Raw genomic sequence first — 14369 nt, 5'->3', positions numbered from 1 at the left:
ATCTGCCGCTCTGCCGTAACCACAAATTTGTTGGCTCCCCCTCGAAATTTTATGGTAGACTCCTGAAAAGTTTCACATAACTGCCAGCATTACCGCAGGATCTTTTCTACCCAATCAACAACCTCTTCAGATAATTACCTCAGGATCTTTTCTACCCAATCAACAACCTCTTCAGATTATTACCGCAGGATCTTTTCTACCCAATCAACAACCTCTTCAGATTATTACCACCATTAATATTATACAAAGCAGTTATAGCCACAAACGTCTAAGCGATAGGTTTCTGCTCCTTAAAATCATCTAAAAATTCAGACATATCGTACGCTATTCCATTATTGTCCTTAATTTTATCAATCCTTAATTTTATGAATTTTCCTTTAAAAAGTGTGTTTCATTTTGAAACAAACCAAACTAAAATCATAAAATAGACCAAGAAAATTAAATAAACACAATTTATAGGATTTTCCATAAGTTTTTATTGTGGTCTACATCTACTTGAATCTACTCAATGGGTAAGTTGCTAGGAAATATTTCAATAACTTCAACATTTTTCCATATTTTTTTTTCTTTTCGTTTGTGTGGAGACAGCCATTCAAATAAAAGGACGTTTATTCACGAATTGTGTATGTGTATCCCTCCACCCCGTTTTCAATTTGATATTGAAGAACTTTTGATTTATTTTATTGTCTGCAAAGTTGAGAAATAGTTTTTAGTTTTGTTGCCATTGTTACATAGCTCCAAGTCGATGGTATTTGGTTTTTTTTTATGGAAGAATTTTCCTACAATTGGTTTTTATGTTCAAAATTATTACTAATTGGGGATGAAAATAAGCGGAAGGGCCATAGTCCCCTCATTTCGTTACTGTAGATATATTTAAATTAATTTCCTTAGTTTATTAGAGAGTTTGGTAAAAAGGAGAAGGGGAAGGATAAGAACAGTGGAAGTGGATGGAGAGCTAAAGGATCTACTGCTCCTTCTTTCCCATGCAATGACATTGAAAACGATTTGCTATCAAAATTTGGTAGTCAAAGTTGATGTCGATATTTGATACTGAGTTCGTAATAATTTATGATAGAAATAAAAAGTTTTATTACCTAAATGGAATAATGTTTTACTTATACATATTTTATGATTGCAAGCAAAGGCCAATTGCCAAATACGAATGAGGTGATAACAGATGAATATGAATAAAAATTTCTTGAACATCATGGCATGGGGTAAACACAACTTAAATACGAAATGGTGAGATGTTTATATAAGTCCACACTTCCAAACTACCAATGAAGAGAAGTTATTTGCAAATGATTCTGAGTTGCTCCTAAGTATTTGGAGCAACTCAGAATCATTTCAATTGGTTTATTTTTCATCCTTTTGGATGGTTTAAACACCCTGTGCCATTGTAGCAATATAGGCTAAACTAATTTTATTAATGCTACAAAATAACTCTTCACGAATATATAAAAACTTTCCCAAAAGACGTAAATTTTCGATGTATATTAGTACAGACCTCTCATATTTCCTATAAAGTCAAAGTTTTGTCGTAAATGAAAAATTTTCAATTAATTTTTGTAGTAAACAAAGATCCTTAGCTAACCACAAAAGGAGTTAGGTTAGGTTAGGATGAAAAGAGGATGCAGACTGCCCCATGCCATTATAGACATACTCCTAAGCCAGTAATCGGCTTGTAGTGAGCTCTACTCTGAAAAAGTAACCTCGAAAAAGAAAATCTTTGTTAGGAATTCCGTGCTACTTACAAAATCCTTAATTGTTTTCCATACCACGCCCATAAGTTGGTCCATGTCTGGTGTTGTGTCCCCACCTAAGTGCCGGTATCTGTTAGATGCCGGTTAGAAAGCCGGGCAATCACAAGAGAAATGCTCCAACATCTTATCATCTTCCCCTCATGCCCTACACATGCTATCACTTGCAGCACCGATTTTACATAAGTGAGCTAGTAGTCCTATGTGTCCCGTTATGATACCAATAGCTATACTGACCTCCTTCTTACCTCCTTTCAGAAGTAGCCTCGTTTTCTAACGATCGGAATCTCCCCATAGTATTTTCACCGTCCCACCGACTGTTTCGCTATTCCACAGGTTTGCATGCGCATTCATCGCCCACATGCCCGAACTGCGTCGACCCCAAAGGTTTCGGGTTAACCAAGTTCATTGACGGCAGTCATCTGGCCTTCACCGCCAAATCGCATGCCCTTTCATTCCCCATTACTCTGTTATGGCCCGGCATCCAAAGATGTGGATTCTGCCATCCTCAGAAAAGGCGTTTATCTCCATATTACACTGCAAGACTGTTCGTAACCCAATCGTCCTGGTTGAAATATTGCAATTTTATTGTCAGTGAAGATGTTCACAATCGACGTCCTGGCGTTAGGGCCAAACCACCTCACGCATTCTGTGATTGCCCGGATCTTCGCCTGTAGGACCGTTTTATGGTCAGGCAGTCTAAAACAGATCTCAGTCCCTTGGTTCTCAAGTTGAATAGAGTAAAGTAGAATAGAGTAGAGTAAAGCAGAGTAGAGTAGGGTAGAGTAGAGTATAGTGAAGTAGAGTATCCTTCAACCAACAGACGGGCGGATATATCCAGATCGACTTGAAATGTCATAGAATGTCATGAATATACTTCATGGAATCTTAGACGAATATTTCGAGGAGTTATAAAAAGAATGACGAAATAAGTATACCCCCATCCTATGGTGGAGGGTATAATAAAGTTTCATTCCCAGAAAACTGTTTTTTTGATTTTTGAACATTTGCGTTTGACCTTAAAACATCTGTGAATTAATTCATTTTATGGAATAATGGGGTAAATAAACAAACAAAAGCGTGCCAAGTTCGGCCTGGCCGAATCTTATATACCCTCCACAACAGATCGCATTTGTCAACTTCTTTGAAAAAATGTTTCAAATATATATGATCTCTATCAAGTTACTGGCTGATATGGACCATACTTGTCATGGCTGTTAGAAGTCATAGAAAAAACTCCATCCACAAAATGTCAGGCAAATCAAGTAATAATTGCGCCCTCTAAAGCTCAGAAAGTCAAACTGAGAGATTAGTTAATACGGCAGCTATATCAGGTTATCAATAGATTAAGACTTGGCACAGTTGTTGGAAGTCATACAAAAACGGTATATGCAAAATTTCATCCAAATTGGATAAGAATTGCGCCCTCCAGAAGTTCAAGATGTCTAATCGGGGGATCAAATTTGTTTTTAAGGGTTATAGTGGAGAGTGACTGAGGAAAACCCGAGAGCACCAATAAAACGAACGAGACAAAGCAGTGCGAGCCGAACAAAGAAAACAAAAACGCCACAATCTGATGCAAAGTACATGTCAACCAGCCAACGGTTAGATGGTTTTTTGCCTTGCTTATGGATATATTGTTGTTGTTGTTGCTGTTCTATGTTGGCTTTGTTCTTTCGATCGTTGAGATTCAAAACAAATTGTTGCAGGAAAATTAACAACTTTCGTAGTTGTTTTTTCGACCAAAGTTGTTGTTTTTCAAAATTTTCAAATTTTAACTGTGTGGGGTCTTAGACGCATAATATTCGAGGTGTTACAAACGGAATGACGAAATTAGTTTACCCCCATCCTATGGTAGAGGGTACAATAAAACATGGCTTATGGTTATAACAGAACATTTGTTCCACTAGCCGAACTCCGAATAGATTTCCAAATGGCTCTACCTTTTCGCAACTCCTCCTCTTTCTGACACCTGGTTTCGAGATGTCTTTCTGCACTTGATCTTTCCATCGGACGTAAATGAATTGATGCCATCCACTCTGTCTTATCCCAACCCATTATTGCCCAACCCATTATTGGCTGGCATAGGCGTGCAGCAAGTGTTGTCTTCTAACTGATTATAGCAGTATTTTTTGAAGATCACACGAATAGCTGTCTCCCTGCCACTTTTGGTGTTGAAGGGCTCAAATAGGTTCTTTCATATTCTTAAAAACTCTAACATGGCTTGAAATACCTTTGAATGTATAGGGCTGTCGAAAATAGTTTCATAGTCGACGAAAAAATGGTAATTTTCAATCTGTATTTCTCGGATCTTCTTTAGGTTTTGAAGCAGTGTGATTCTCCTGTCTCCTATTATCCCAGGTTTAGCCTGTAGGACGCATGCTTTGGTTCAGTAGCATTTTGACAATCTTGGTCGTATCATTAGTTTCTTGGGGAAGGCTTCTGGTACCAATGGTACCATTAATGGCCCTAAGCCATGTTTAATCGAGGCATTTTTCGTGAAGTAGGAAATGATTTGCCTATATCATCGAAACAAGAAGTGATATTATCAAGCAATTTAGTCAGTCGAGTATAGTATGTCGCTATCATCTTTTGTGCTTTCAACTTTTACGTGTCGCTTACACGGGTGTGAACCTGTGCAGCAAGAAGGCAATTATCGGAATCAATGTATGCTTCTCGTATCGATCGTACCTCCAATCCACAAAATTCGGGGATTTTATACCCACCACTATTGGATGGGGCTATACTTATCTAGTCATTCTTATACGCACCACCATAGGATGGAGGTATACTAATCTAGTCATTCCGTTTGTAACACCTCGAAATATTGATCCAGGACCCCATTAAGTATATATATTCTTGATTGTCTCGAAATTCTAATTCGAACTAGTCATGTCCATCCGTCCGTCCATAGGTCGAAATCACGATAGCGGTCGAACGGGTAGAGCTATCCGCTTGAAATTTTGCACAGATACTTTATATTGATAAGACGATTTCGTTATCTGACAAGGTCAAATACTTAGGTGTGATTTTGGACAGGAAACTGAATTGGAAGTGTCACATTCAGGAGCGTACTGAGAAGGCTCACAGATGCTGGGCACTATGTAGACGGGTAGGCTCCAAATGAGGCCTGAATCCTAGGATAGTCTACTGGCTCTACAGGAGCGTGATTAGACCAATACTTACTTACGCATCAGTAGTTTGGTGGACTGCTATGGAGAAAAAGTGCAACACAAGGACCATACAACAGGTTCGGAGAACATGTTGTCTTGGCATAGGCGGAGCTATGAGGACCACGCCCACTAGGGCACTGGAGACTATTCTAGATATCCGACACATTGTCATACAGATTAAGAGTGAGGCAGCCACTGCGGCTATGAGACTTAAGGCGATGGGAGAATTGATTGAGGATCGGAGCAGCTCATACCATCGCGGTATAATCGAGGCGTCGATAGGAAACCTGGAAGGAAGGGAAGAGGTTTCCGATCGGATACCTGAAATGAACCTTGAAGTCGAATGGGACGCACCGCTGCCATCGGCATCGTCCATCGTCTTGGATTGATGGAACCCTAGTATTGCCATTTGGAAGATCATGTTACACGGATGGATAAAAGCTAGAGGACAGAGTGGGTCTGGAGGTTTACATTGAGAACCCATGGACTGAGATCTGTTTTAGACTGCCTGACCATAATACGGTCCTGCAGGCGGAGATCCGGGCGATCACGGAATGCGTGAAGTGGTGTGGTGAACATCATTACCTACAGTAAAATTGACATAAGGCAATAACAACCAGGACGGTAAGGTCACGAACAGTCTTGAAGTGTAAGAAGGAGATTAACGCCTTCTCTGAGGATGGCAAAATCCGCATCGTTTGGGTGCCGGGCCAAAACGGAGAAAGGGGAAATGAAAGGGCTGACGATTTGGCGGTGAAGGCCAGAGGACTGCCGTCAATAAACTTGGTTTACCCGAAGCCTTTCGGGCCGACACAGTCCGAGTTAAGGGTTGCAAATGGGCCATATCGGTTCAGATTTGACTTCTTTAGCCCCTGGAGGGCAACATTTTTGTCCGATTTGGCTGAAATTTTAGACATAGTTTTTTGTTATGACTTTCAACAACTTTGCCAAGTACGGTTCAGATCAGTCAAGAACCTGATATAGCTCCCATATAAACCGATCTCCCGATTTGACTTCTTGAGCCCCTGAAAGCCTCAATTTTCATCCGATTTGGCTGAAATTTTGCATAAATTATTCTGTTATGACTCCCAACAACGAAGCCAAGTACGATCGATATCGGCCAAGAACCTGATATAGCTCCCATATAAACCGATCTCCCGATTTGACTTTTTGAGCCCCTGGAAGCCTCAATTTTCATCCGATTTGGCTGAAATTTTGCCCAAATGATTGTGTTATGACTCTCAACAACGAAGGCAAGTACTGTCCAAATCGGTTAATAGTCTGATATAGCTCCCATATAAACCGATCTCCCGATTTGACTTCTTGAGCCCCTGGAAGCCGCAATTTTTATCCGATTTGGCTGAAATTTTGTATGTGGTGTTCTGTTATGACTTTCAATAACTGTGCCAAGAACGATCCAAATCGGCTTATAACCTGATATAGCTCCCATGTAAACCGATCTCCCGATTTGATTTCGTGGGCCCTAACAAGTCGCAATTTATTTCCGATTTGGATGAAATTTTGCACATAGTGTTCTGTTATGACTTCTAACAACAGTGCCAAGTACTGTCCAAATCAGACTTTAACCTGATTATGCTCTCATATAAACCGATCTCCCGATTTGAGTTATTGAGTCCCTGGAAGCCACAAATTTATTCCGATTTGGCTGGAGTTTTTGTATATAGTGTTCGCCTGAAATTTTGCACATGGCGTTCTCTGATGACTTCCAACAATTGTGTCAAGTACGGTCCAAATCGGTGAATAACCTGACAAAGCCCCCATATAAACCGATCTCCCGATTTGACTTAGTGAGCCCCGATTTAGCTGAAATAGTGCACAAATTATTCCATTACGACTCCCACCAACGAAGCCAAGCACGGTCCAAATCGGTTTATAACCTGATATAGCTTCCATATAAACCGATCTCCAGAATTGATTTGCTGAGCCCCTGGAAGCCGTAATTTTTGTCCGATTTGGGTGAAATTTTGCACATACTGCTAAGTTCGGCTTAAATTTGTTTATAATCTGATATAGATCCCATATAAACCAATCTCCCGATTTGACTTCTTGAGCTCCTGGAATTCACAATTTTCATCCGATATGACTGAAATTTTCTACATGATGTTCTGTTATGACTCCCAACAACTGCGTTTATATTCATATTCACAGACTGGAAATACAAAAAACTACTACAACATTTAATTGCTTAACTTTCGGTTTTACCGATCCATAAATTTTACAATAGTTGAATATATTTCTTTCCCCCCTAATGCGCCGTAACTTCAAAAAACATAATTTCTAATACAGAAAAACCCATTACAAAGTTTTAAAATAATTTTTTCACACCTCTAATGAAATTCATTGTCACCTTTCCCAGGGGCCGAACAATTTCAACATAAATTGAACCCAAAATCAAACAAATTTTTATGCAACTGTTTAATATTCTTCATAAATATCGCCCTTAATGGAAAAACACAACTTTTCTCTAAACAATATGTACGTGTTCAACCTGTTGTGCTTGATTGCAATAAAAAAAAACAACGAAAAACTGTGCAAAAAATCAATGTTGCTTTCATCATACATATTTTTTTTTATATTTTTTGGAGAAATTACTAAAATCAACAATTTTGCAATAACTCCCCGAGCAAGAGGGGTAGGATAAAAAAAAAAAAAGCAAGAGAAAGACTTTCTGAAAGGGAATGTCGGCCTTGCTTCATTGCTCACAACTTCACCCTTCAGAAAATTTCCGGCGTTCTGCACGAGTTAATTTGAGGAGCACACAAAGTATGCGGTCTACAACAACTCTGATGGAATTAAAAATCACAAAATATATGCTGCGGCATCTACAAACACTCTGACAAACACCTACACAAGTTCTGTGTGTGTGTGTTTACTCGGCGTATAAATATTTCATTGTGTGCACTTGAAGCATTACAAATCTCAGGAGATGTCTGAGCCGCAACCTGGAAAAAAAGTAACCAACCAAACTAAAAAGGAAACATTAAAAACGGCGGCAGGAGTGACGCAAAAATCCCATATCAAAAATGGAAAGTACGAAGCGAAATGTTGTGCAGACAAGCGCTACTTTAGTTTTTGAAAATGGTGTTTCTTTTTTTTATAACGAATCAAAGTAAAGGAAACGGAAGTGAATGTCCATTTGCACGGGGTAATACAACGAATATGGAGAGTGCTACTGGCACTGGGACTATAATTGAAATCGGAACGACCACTCTCAAAAGATATCTCAACATGAATTCAGACAAGGAGACAGAAGATCATGTTATCATTTCATGATGTAAGCGATATGTGAACATAGTTTAACAAAAAGCACTTGCAGTTCAGTTAAAAATCTGAACATCAATGACTTCAGGGTCGATCAAATACTGCTTAAATCCGAATTCTTTATATGGATTATGCAAGAATCTGCTAAAGTTCGCCTGCCATTGCTATATAAGATCTTGTCAAGATGTTGTTGGACAAACGTCTCTTCGCACCAACAATGCTGTCTTGCAAGGAATTTTAAAACGCAGTGTAACCACACTGTGAATGTAAGTCTTGCAAAGAAAAAAAAAACATTTCACATTAAATTGCAGGGTTTACCACATTGCGTAATTTCGCATGCACAGGATTCTTGCTTTAGCTAAGGATTTTTTTTTTTATCCAAACTCCTTGTTCGCCTTGGTGCAGGATATCAAGGGAAACACACGACAATACGAATGGCACGTGTTGTTTTGGGGAGAACCATAATTTAGTTGTCACTTATACTTGCCACTGTGGCCACACACTGCTTTTGAATGGCATTGGTGGGCTATTGGTGAAGTGAAGGGTGGCATTATCTCATATCACATTACCCCTGTGCCTCCCTCAAGATAGGATAGTGGCAAAGCCAAAGCTAAATATAAAACGCAAAAACCAGGCAGCAAGCTTTGTAAAGTTTAGCCAAGTAAAGTGCATTAAATATTAAACAGCACAATGTAGACAGTTGGAATGATGATCGGTGGCGGCACTATGGACAAAGGCAACAGGACCCCAACTGGGGTGCAAGCCTTCAATGTTGAAAACCGAAATTCTCAAAAGGTAAATTAAATTAGTCCAAATGCCATTACGTGCTACGACACCTGTCTGGTGGTGAAAAGTTTCCAGCGAGAAGGTTGTCTTTGCAACAATTTCCTCCACCCCCACCCCCATCCTCACCCCTGCTACTTTGCACTGCCACAGGATACTATTCAAATTTAAAAACCGCACCACATCACACGAAATTAACGTCTACCACTTTGGTCGGTTGAGCAGCGTCGCACAATGTTTGCAGGGAATTGTCTTCCTTTGTGCATGCCGCGACTTTTTATATCCTTCATTCCTTTGCCACATTGTGGAAAATTCTGTTTTTATGAAAATATGAGTGGCAAATAATTGTAATATCAATATTACCGGTAGTTGAAATGTACACCATGGTTACTGCGAGCACCAACTGACAAATGAAGATGCTTTTGTCATTTACTATTCGTTTATTACAAGGAAGTATTTTTTCCCATGCTCTCCTTTATACGCTGGAGGAAAAATTTGAGTTGAATGGAAATTGTTTTGAATTGAAATTTAACATGTATATAGAGAGGGGGGGCCTCTGAGGACTGACCAGATTATAGGGAAAACAGCGGGGAGATCCAAGGTTAGGATCGAAGACAGCCCTTCAGTAAGACGAAAGCCAAAATGCAATACAGGACTGGAATATGTGAAATGCAGAGTGGAAAAATGGTCGGAATAAATCCTGGATGATTTTATGCTGCTCTATGCCTTACTTATTACTCGTAAGATAGGATATATTCAGAAACTTCAGAATGTTTGGAATATTTTAGTATTTCTCTAGCAACTTTCCAATGAATTGTATGTATGATTCTCAGAATTACAGAAAATTGGTGAGGAACAAACAATTATGTACACCAAATGGTACCAATTTGGTTCCCAAACGTATGCATTTTTAATAGATGATTTAGTCACCAATCATATATTTCTTAGTTGTATCTATGTGCAAGTATCAGACCTCTAGCTCCATCTATGGAGAATGTACCAAATGGTACCAATTTTGCTGCCAAAATATGCGAATGATGAATGAATGATCATTAAGCCACCCATTATATGTTTCTAAATGCCAAAGTTCAGAACTCTATCTTCATCTGAGCAGAAAGAACAAAATGGTACCAATTTTGGTACCACAATGTACGAATTTTGAATAGATCATTCAGTCATCCATGATTTATTTCTTAGTTGTACCCACATGCTAAATTTTCGACCTCTAGCTCCGTATATAAGGAAAGTACCAAATAATACCAATTTTTGTACCACCAATTTCGATTTGTGATAATATCATGTAGTCGCCCATCATATACCTACATGCCATATTTCAGACCTCTAACACCATCTGCACAGAAAGTACCAAATGGTACCAATATTGGTACCAAAATGTACGAATTTAAAAAAGGTCGTGGTCATCACATTTTTCCTAGTTGTACCTGCATGCCAAATTTTAGACCTTTAGCTCCATCTGTAAAGAAAGTACCAAATAATACCAATTGCGGTACTAAAGGTTCGTTTTCTCCCGTTACCAGTACAATTTTTCATTTTTTTCTTTTCACCCTCATCCTTTTGCAAAATTCTACCTATATCCATCAGCCCTGTACAAACTGCACCCATTTTGTACTTTTTGGTACTTGTTTTAGAACCTAAATTTCTACTACCTTACGTACCTTCTTGTACCTACGTGCCAAATTTCAGACCTTTAGCTCCATCTGAACAGAAATGCCACATGGTACCAAAATGTGCGAATTTTAATAGATCATCATATATTTCTTAGTTGTACCTACATGCCAAATTTTAGACCTCAAGCACCCTTCTGAACAGAAAGTGCAAAATGGTACCAATTGTGGTACCAAAATGTAGGAATATTTATTTTTTATTATAGTCATCCATAATTTCTTAGTTGTATCTACATGCCAAATTACGCACCTATAGCTCCATCTATAAAGAAAGTAGCAAATAGTACCAACTGTGGCCATCAATATATCTAAGTTTTACCTGCATGCCAAATTTCAGTCTCCTAGCTCCATCTGCACAGAAAGTACGAATGGTAAAAAGATCATAGTTACCCAATATATTTTTCATAGTTGTATCTGCACGCCAAATTTCAGACCCCTAGCTAAGTGGTACCAAAACCGCAATTTTGGTACCAAAATAAACGTACGTTTTATCCCGCTACCAATACTATTTTTAAATTTTTTTTCACCCTCATCATTTTGCACCAGATGTCTTTTTAGTCAAAATTCTACCTCTATCCATCTGCCCTGTACAAAATTCAACCAGTTCGTACCTTTTTGGTACTGCTTTTAGTACCTCAATGTACAAATTTGCAAAAATTCTTTTAGTCATCCAACTAAGATTGCCTATAAACATTCCACTAAGAAACAGGGGCAAACATCTCACATTTCAATGAGTGTAGTCCGAATCAAGTTTAAGCTCAATGATAAGGGGCCTCCTTTTTAGCCAAAGTGCGACACCTCTTTGGAGAGAAGTTTTACATGGCATAGTACCTCACAATTGTTGCCAGCATTAGGAGAAAATTTTTTCTGATGGTCTCGCCAGGATTCGAATCCAGGCGTTCAGCGTCATAGGCGAACATGCTAACCTCTGCGCTACGGTGGCCTAGTTGCCATAGTGTACCTAAGTTCCAAAATTCAGAGCTCTAGTTCAATTAACAAAGAAAGTACCAATTGTGGTACTAAACGTACTATTTCTCCCACTTCCGGTACGATTTTCCAATTTTCTTCCAGCCTTCTTTTTTCGTGACGCTCTTTACAAAACTAACGAAACTTCTGCAAGACTACGAGCTCTGCAGTAAAAAACAAGTTAAAGCGTGCTAAGTTCGGCCGGACCGAATCTTATATGCCCTCCACCATGGATCCCATTTGTCGAGTTTTTTTTTCCCGGTATCTCTTTTTAGGCCAATAAAGGATAAAAGAAAATAATTGCTATGATATTGGAGCTATATCAAGTTGTGGTCCGATCCGAATTGAATGTTGGCCATTGTAGAACTTACTGTGTAAAATTTCAGCCAATTCGAGCAAGAATTGCGCCCGTTAGGGGCTCAAGAATTAAAATAGGGGGATCGGTTTATATGGGAGCTGTATCAGGCTATAGACCGATCCAGACCATATTTGACATGTATGTTGAAGATCATGGGAGAAGCCGTTGTACAAAATTTCAGTCAATTGGGATAATAATTGCGACCTCAATAATTCAAGATCCCAGATCGGTTTATATGGCAGCTATATCAAAACATGGAACGATATAGCCCACACAATCCCAACCGACCTACACAAATTACAAGTTTTAGTGCAAAATTTTAAGTGGCTAGCTTTACTCCTTCGAAAGTTAACGTGTTTTCGACAGACAAACGGATGGACGGACAAGGCTAGATCGACTTAAAACGTTAAAATTCAAGATCTCAGATCTGTTTATATGGCAGCTACATCAAAATATGGACCGATATGGGCCACACAATCTCAACCGACCTACACTACTAACAAGTTTTTGTGTAAAATTTCAAGCGGATAGATTAACTCTTTCGAAAGTTTGCGTGTTTTCGACAGGCAGAAGGACGGACGGAAAATCGGACGGACGGACATTTGGACAGACGGACATTTGGACGGACGGACAATATATACCCCTTATGGGGTCTTAGAGGAATATTTTGAGGATTTACAAACACAATGACGAAATTCGTATACCCTCATCCTATGGTATACCCCCATCCTATGGTGGAGAGTATAGCAAAACTTTAATTCATTGAAGGAATTGTTTGATATGACCAAGGTATATTGCGAATGGAGGGGCAAAAAGGATGAGAGCTTCCACAATCTGTCATTATTCCAGCGGCAAACAAGGTGGTGCTAATACCATCCACTCATCCTAGAGAAAGTGTGAAGCGATTGTGTCCACACTTACCAGGTCAGCGGTACCTGACTGCTTCGAAAGTACCACAAACTCATTCGACAACGGTACAGATAATAACAAGGCAGCATAAACGAGTCAAAGGGAGCATAACCCAACAAGCAAGACGCCTTGTTGCAAGCTCAAAGCTGCCGTCCCACGGAGCAGCAACTGTGTGCCCCAGCTTTCTACTGATTGCATTGAAGGAGTACTTGGTAAGTACGCTTTATTTGGAGAAGTGGAGCATGCACTTTGACGGCAAACACCTTGAGAGCTTTGAATTTCAGACAGTTGTTCTCAAAAATTATTAAAAAAAAAAACAAATCCTTAACTTGAGACCAATGATCTGGTGGAATCCTACCGGATGTACTCCCGATAGGTGGAATCCTACCGGATGTACTGCCGATAACTCATCTCTGTTGTGCTTTCTCGCCACTCAGGAGGACACATCCCTTCCGTGATGGATGTGTCCTCCTTTTGGAAGTCACAGTCCTCCATGAAGACTCAGGGGCCGTGCGCGCTTCCTTCGTTCCTGTTCCGACTTTGTCTACCTCCGTAGGACACTGTCTGAAGTCTCCATTGCGTGATGGTTGGTTTAGTTTTCCCAGAGCACTTGGAGCTCTTTTTCTTCTTTTTTAGCAGTGTTAGTGCTTAGCAGTAGAAGTGCTTAAAATGTCAGTTCTATCCATTCCAGCATCCTGCACTTTCATTGCGCTGTTGATACATACTCCTCTGTCTGTTTCGTCGTGCCCCGGATCGCTTCCTCGGTATGCTTGTGAACTTAGCAAAGCCATCGTTCACAGGCGTTGTAGTTTGCCTGCAGCAAATGTTCGAATTAAAAGGTCAACCACATCCAAGTTCATCAGTTGCTTACACCATGTGCTAAATCGCCTTCTTCGTGTTGTTATGGGGGGTGAGCTCCAGGGGTCGCCCAATTTACCAAACATCGAATACTTCTTTGTGCAGGATTTGATAAGCAATTATGATCAATTGAAATAAGCAACCGTAAAACTGGGATAGAGGAAACAGGCGGCTGAAGAAAACACATGAAGATTCTCTTCCACCTCACTGGTGTATTCCATTACTTCTCTGAGAAGAACTGGAACTCACTTGCCATTCTAGCTTTTCTTGCTTTTATTCTGATGCTTGAAACCCAGAACACGTTGCTTAAAATCTGTTCATTCATTTCTTACTTGTGGTCTGATCCTTTCTTCAGTAGCCTTTTGTTCCGCACTGAAGATTTTGAAGAATTATTCTACCGAAAACATCAGAAAAAATTTTTTTTTTAATTGGGGGTTTTCCCCTACTATTGCTGGCAACATTTATGAAGTACTATGGCATGTAAAAAATTCTCCCCAAAGAGTTGTCGCACTGCGAACCTTGAAACTTTAAACCCATCTGCTTCAGGAGTTGAACCAATTTTCCAAATTCCAAAAAGCTCTTAAAGACTGGAAGA

Source organism: Stomoxys calcitrans, chromosome 5 (assembly GCF_963082655.1).
Source record: "Stomoxys calcitrans chromosome 5, idStoCalc2.1, whole genome shotgun sequence".
NCBI lineage: Eukaryota > Metazoa > Arthropoda > Insecta > Diptera > Muscidae > Stomoxys > Stomoxys calcitrans.
Note: the sequence above shows the minus strand (reverse complement) of the source record.